At 41.9% G+C, this 7,330-nt stretch overlaps 1 pseudogene; it reads right to left on the reverse strand.

The window, feature by feature from the left end:
* Positions 1–4,780: 4,780 nt before the first annotated feature.
* LOC114388277 lies at positions 4,781–6,196 on the reverse strand (annotated as a pseudogene).
* Between the last annotated feature and the right edge of the window lie 1,134 nt (positions 6,197–7,330).

The raw sequence follows: 7,330 nt of genomic DNA on the forward strand, positions 1-7,330 counted from the left end.
TTTGACATTAATTTATTTAAAGATTTGAGTATTTGACTAAAATAGTATTATGTTAACATCCAAAGGAAATGGAAAAAATATTGTAAAAATAAATTTAAAATTATTCTAAGCATAATATTAGGTCTATATATAGGTAATGCTATGCTACTGATGGTTGATCACAATTCACAACTTCATAATACTAAAACAAAGTAGCACTCATATTATTCAAGGTAATATGGGAGAGAAGAAAATTTTGGCTCTTGTCATGCTTGTTATGGCTTATGGCTTATGGTCATACGTATGAGCCATTACTTTGCCAATGTGTGACTAATTTGGGTACGTAATATATAGTCCCTACTACTCCAACTCCTCGTTGCTGCGGTGGAGCAAGAGTGGCAATTCAAAGAGCCAACAATGCTCAAGCTATTAAGAATTTTTGTAGTCGTTTTTAGATACTGGACCATATTTAGGGTTTCAAAAGCAGAATTAGGAATACTCCCAAGACTATGTAATATTGAACCTTCCTTTGATTTTATTAACTGTGTATATGGTAAGGGTGGGTAAGCGGACCAGTCCACCCAGCGTAAGATCCATCCGCGTAATTCAGCATTGATAGCGGACCGGATCAGCTCGTCCCATATTTTTACACGGATTTAAAATATTGGTCTGCACCCGCCCTATGGACCCCATGGGTCAAATGGGCTAGTCTAGGGACCTATTTTTTCTTAAAAAAATGCAATTTTAGAATAAATATAGCATAACCAATTACACTCAATTATAATTATATATATATATATATATATATATATATATATATTTTAAAAATCTTAATAAATCTCTGACAAATACTTAATTACAAAAGTTTTAACGCAATCAAATAAATTTTTAACATAAATACAAAAAAAATTTGGATTAAACTTTTAAGATTAATTAATTTTGGGTTTGACTTAATTGGTGGTTATAGATTTGCGGGTCAACTCACGAATCCTGCGGACCAAACTCACATAACCGATAGATTATGTGGGACAAACCTAAAATTCTATATAACCATAGATTTTTTTTAAAAAAAATTGGTCGATAACCTGCGCGGACCGCGAACCCTGCGTGCTAATACATGGACCTGAACTCGATTACTCACCCTTACTAATCCGTTGATAATGGTTACTTCCTTTCGAGCGGATAATTCATCAATAATATTTACTATATATTCTCGTTAATTTGCCAATAATGTTTACTTTATGTTTCAATAAATATTTTAGTTAATTAATAATTATCAACTAGTTTACCAATGAATAATCTGTGTAAAATTTACAAACTTAATTTATATATTACTGACAGATATTCCGTCAGTAATTTTGTCATTATTTTTAGTATTAATTATAATTTAATAATCAAATTTATTATAATACAATAAAAGAGTAAGCTCAAATTCATCTCATTACTGTTATGGGAAATACAAATTAAGACAAGAGAGACACACTTTTATGGTCAACAACCTTCATAATTTTTGGTGTCCTAATTTACTCAACCTTTAGTTTGCTTAAATTACTTGTTCAAGCTTGAAAATATGAAGTTTGAGGCTCCTACTGTTACTTAGGATTAGAATTAACTTGTTCATAATCTATTGATGTAAAATTTCTGTGATATTTAACTCTGTCGAATACACAGTAATTTATGTCACACTTCGTCCATTTAAGCCAAAACATCAGTTGTGCCAAAAAAAATATATGCATAATAGTCGCTGAAACCTAGCTACCTGACAAGAATATTCAATAAATATTCTACAAAACTTGAAAAGTTATGGAACCGGTAAGGATGAAAAGAGAACTTCCAAATTTAAAATTCCCTAAATTAAATATCAAAAACTAACTCTTCCAGACATTAATTCACGAATTCGAACTTTCTCAAGACAGCCTATCTACTGTCAGAATTAAAATGGTTAGTTGTTGTTAGTTGTTAAGTTTTCTTGAAGTTTTAACCATCCCACTTTTAACTTTTCTCAAACCCACCGTGCTAAGCATGTTAAACCTTAGAGTTTAGCTTATTTAGAAGATTTTGGCTAAATTTGTAATATTTTAACATACAAAGGATAAAACAGATTAATTAAAAATCCTCAAAGATAAAAGTTGGATCGGACAATTAGAGTTAACAAAATCTTTGTCAAAGCTTTCTTTATTCGTAGAGAATAATTATTTTTCCAATTCTTGTATTATATATTCTTATAAGTTTTTGTTAATTTATCATTTAATATTAAAATACATATTTAATCATCACTTGACTCATTCTCAATTTAACAGCGGTTGATCAGTTTATATATATGAATAATGACTCCGCCGATTTAATAATTAAGCAGTCTAGCTAATCATTCAAACATTGATCAATAACAAAGGAAAGTCTAATCCTGCAAATTGTAGGAAGTGTTATAATTTTCCAGGATTATGCCCTAAACGTAATACAGCATACTGCAAACACTCACAAAGACTTTTTATAGCTTGAGATGTGTTGGCTCTTTGAAACACCATAGTTGCTCCTTCACAATAACTAGAAGATGGATTCCCCAAGTTTTTATTCCTTAAATAAGACGCATAGTTGTAAAGTAACGTTCATCCCCATTGCAGAGGTACACTTCACCATTTTGTTTGTAACATGCAGTGAGTGTTGTTACCGCTAATAAACTATAAACCATAACAAACATGACAAGACATAAACATTTTTTATTCCCCATCTTATATATCTTGAATATGTATGCATGCAATTTTGTTTTCAACATTTGAAACTTTCGTAGCAAAGCCTTACTATAGATCGACTCACAATGTTTTATTCATTTTTTGTTTTTTTGTTGTTGAGTTGTAGTTATGGCTCTTATCTTTTAGTGAGGTAAGCTATTTAGTTTCATGATGTTGCTAATTGCACCGCCGTCATTGTATTAATAATAATTAATGAAGAGTGAGAATGTGTACTTTTAAGTTTTTATCATAATTTTAAAAATCAAATAGGCAGTTAATTTGATAAAGGTATTGAATTATTAGGTTTGTTAAATTATTGGGTGACTAATTAAATTATAAGACTTGACTTTTATTAAAACTTTGAAAATTTCACACCCTCAAGAAATAATATTAATTTTTTAACATCCATGGCCCCAGTGTGTTACTTGGTTAGCATTTCTAGAACAAATTAAGTAGGGTTGGTTTTTCGATAGGGAAACAGGGGAGTTAGTTGGCTGTAGTTGAGACACGTTTTTCGGATATGGATTTTTTCGAGATGGTTAACCACTTTTTTAACCGTGAGAGGGAGGTCATTCAGAACCCGCTGGCTCCAGTCCAGAACCGGTGGAAGTTCCCCACGCCGATCCCCCAACGTGAGGCACTTCGAAGTGCCATTCATTCTTGAGCAAGTTCGGTAATATTGTGAGAAGGGGAAAGGGCGGCTTTCCGTTCACTTTCCGGAAATTGAAGAAATCTATTCCAGTGTCGCAGAGAACATTATGTCTCGCGATCTGGAAATATCTGCGGAGATTTCTATTGAAACCCTCCGCGGATGGGTGGAGGAGATAAAGGAGAACCCTAATCCCCTAAAATCCCTCATTAGGGAACACCTGTAAGATGAGTCTGCCGCTTTATTTCATAACAGAGCCGGGAATAACGGCTGGCATAGAAGTCTCTCGCACGCAAGGAGATGCATTTCTGGTACTGGACAAGCTCTTAGGGAATAATCTCTTTCTTATTTCTTCCTTTTTTCCCATGACGACTAGGAACGGGCAAATCAAAAATTTCACTTCGAATTTCGGACCTCAACATCCTGCTGCTCATGGTGTTTCACGATCAGTATTGGAAATGAACGGAGAAGTGGTGGAACGTGCGGAACCACATATTGGATCACTCCAGTGCGGCACGAAGCCGCTGACGCCGAGTCGGCTCCTATGCCGCTAGCTATGCCCTGCTTGGTCCCCCGGCACGGTGGAGGTCCCGTAGCGCGTCATGAGCACCGGGCTAAGAGGCGGTTGAGCAACTCAAGCGAACCGCCCTACCTTACTACAACATAAGGACAGAAGGGAGAAGGTTGTGAAGGTGGCCTCGTTATCCACACCTCCGGTCAGATGAATGGAGGACCGACCCGGGTTTTCATGAGCGTTGGCGGGTCCTGGAGTGCCTGTCAAGGGCGCTAGCGCATACCCCGGGGTGATCATCACCACCTGCACCTCACATCTCGGCACAGCGGAACGTGTAACCCGCCTGCTGTCTCATTCAACTACATTTGTTCCTGTAATCCATAGCCTAACAGAACGCAGCAGCGAGGGACAACCCGCCCATACACAGCCAGCGGGGAGGATGGCACTACTGGCAAAGACCGTCCGGCGAAAACGCCGCAGGCGCGAAGCGTGGTAGGCCGGTGCCGGGGGAGCATAGCATAGGTAGGAAAGGGAGCCAGGACGGTGGAAGAGCCAGGGGGGGCCGGGTCATTTGACGGAAATGGAAGGCTTTTCCCCTATTAGAGAAGGCCCTCTGAAGTCAAGGGGAAGTGCATTAATTCTTGGAAAAAGAGGGAGCTATAAAAATGAATGAAAGTGAATTCAATGAATAGATAGAGTCAACGGTACGACAGACAGCGCTGCCTACACGCGAATTAGCTTCCGAGGTCGAGCAGTCTCAATTTCACTACAGGATTTGCGAATGAATGTTGGGCTGGGCCACCTCGAATGGCGTGAGCCGCATGCGGGGAGACCCGCACGTACGGTTTTTAGGGGGATCTGGTCGAAAGACCGGCCGGCGCCCACCCGACTAGAGGGACTGAGAAATTAATAGAGTACAAAACTTATCTTCAAGCTTTACCTTATTCTGATCGTTTAGAGGGCGATCGCGGAGTCACTGAATGAAGTCCTCCGTTTCTTTCGGAGGTGCTGACCCGCAGCGAGGCAGAGATGACTAAGTTACATATGGAATATGGCGACGACAACAACATGTCGTAGAAGGAGATAACAGGTGGAGCCAACGATCCGCTAAGACTAACGTATCTACAACTCCATCCCCGAGCGGCAGTCAAACGGAGGCGTGAATGCAAGATGCCAGCGGAATGATCGGCCGGACAGAGGCTAGGGCTGCTTCCTTCCCACCGCGTCCTTCCTTGTGTGTCGGAGATATAAAGCGAGTGCACCGGAAAAGAACGGGAACTGGGTCGATCTATTCTATGGCGAAGCATCCGAAGCATAACTGCACACTCACACGATCTTTGCCGAGAGATAGGAGCATTCGGTGGAACCGGTGAACTACACTTGCTTCTGGATAGATGTGTGGGACAGAGGGCTCGTGGTACCTGCTGCCCACCCTTCCTCCTCTGCTTTGAGAACCGTGTGAACGGAGAGTGGGCAGAAGGGAAGGAGGTCCTCATACGGAGTCGCACACTTACTTGAGCAGTGCGGAAGACTGGGGAATGGGTTGAGTAAACTCCCCTGGGGCCGGAAAAATAACAGACGAAGCTTTACTTAGATAGGGCTTTGATTGGTATTTTTTTTTTTCTTAGTGATTGGAAAGGAGGGCGCCTGGGTATGTTACAAAAGGGGAAGGCAGAGGTAGTACTTCGAATGGCGAAACGAAGGGCTAAATAGCGCCAGTGATTCTCTGAGCCGGTCTGGATTTTCAACGCCTCGGGAAACTGGTCGAGATAGATTAGATGACAGCACCCTTTTCCTCTCTTCCTTACCGGGAGGGCAATCTTATCTTATGGCCTTCACCTCCCGCCCGGCCCGGAAATAGAACCCAGCCCCCCCTTCTGATCCATTCATTTCTGCAAGCAGGGGGGATCCAGAGCTAATCCTCCCGTCTATTGCATAACCTAAAAAAGCTATAAGCAAAGTACCAAAGGTGCGCTCCGCCCGGTGACTAAGAAATTGGTTTGCGCTTTGAAGTGATGAGGTCGCAAAGAGGGAAGTAGGGCTCCTATTGAAAGGCTTTCCCTCCCTCAAAAGGCGACCAGCTTTCAATACTAGTTGTTACGTTACGCTGCCATTTTTCCAATATCATTGAATAGCATGGCCTGCCTGGGGCTAAGGTAACTCAAGTGGGAGAGCCGTGTTATGGGTGACCTTATTGCACGGTTCAGAGAGCACTTGTGTATGTGATGCAAGTGAACGTGTACGAAAAAGCTGTATCTAGGGTGAGTTCTTCGTTCCGTCGTCGACCCTATCTATGTTTCTACGATGGCCCAAGAACACGCTCATTCTTCAGCCGTAGAGAGACTTTTGAATTGCGAGGTACCATTACGAGCTCAATATATACGAGTGTTATTCCGTGAAATAACTCGAATTTCAAATCATTTACTTGCTTTAACTACTCATGCTATGGATGTGGGAGCATCAACTCCGTCCCTGTGGGCTTTTGAGGAGCGGGAGAAATTGTTGGAATTCTATGAAAGAGTCTCGGGAGCCAGGATGCATGCCAGTTTCATACGACCAGGTGGAGTGGCACAAGATCTGCCTCTTGGCTTATGTCGAGATATTGATTCCTTCACACAACAATTTGCTTCTCGTATCGACGAATTAGAAGAGATGTCAACCGGCAACCGTATCTGGAAACAACGATTAGTGGATATTGGTACTGTCACTGCACAGCAAGCAAAGGATTGGGGATTCAGTGGTGTAATGTTAAGAGGTCGTGCGACATGAAGACATTGATAGCAATATGGGGGGAGTTCCCATCAGGCAACAACGGTTCTGCCTGACCCTACTTAAGCATGCATATTATGTCAGTGAAGACTTGGTGTGAAGCCTTGGAGCTTACGTTAGAAGAGCAAAAGGCCCGGGGCTAGGGTGAGCTGAGGGGGGACAGCGTAAGTGAGCGAATGTGTGTAAGCCCAGTCAAACATGACTGTTCTAGGCGGGGCGGGCCACCCACCTTCGAATGGTGTTGGTCCTACGGACCGTGAATGGATTCGCCTCTGGCCTCTGGGCACGTCGGAACCGCATGAGTTCACCGGGGTGGAGCACAGTCCGCCAAAATCGGCATAGGTTAGGTGCTATTGATGGAACATGGTAAGCCTATCTTTCTCCATATGGAAGTGCTGCGGGCACATAGAGATGTGGGTAGAGGAAGTCTCAAAAAACGAAGGCCGAGCTGTAGGTCACGTGACCTGCACCGAGTTGGTGGCTGACTGGGCTTTTTCCTTGATCAAAGCAGATCAGCTCGCCGCCTTCTTGTTATCAAAAAGTCGGTCGAATCGGGCGGAACGTCGAATGAAATAGGTAGCCGGGTTCTCTTTTTACAACCCTTTTCTTTTGATATGATAGGCCCGGCCACCTTCCCCCTATCCCTTATGTTTAGGAGCGGGATCCGCCCAAGAACGACCAGTCCTGTGG

Source organism: Glycine soja, chromosome 15 (assembly GCF_004193775.1).
Source record: "Glycine soja cultivar W05 chromosome 15, ASM419377v2, whole genome shotgun sequence".
NCBI classification, from domain to species: domain Eukaryota; kingdom Viridiplantae; phylum Streptophyta; class Magnoliopsida; order Fabales; family Fabaceae; genus Glycine; species Glycine soja.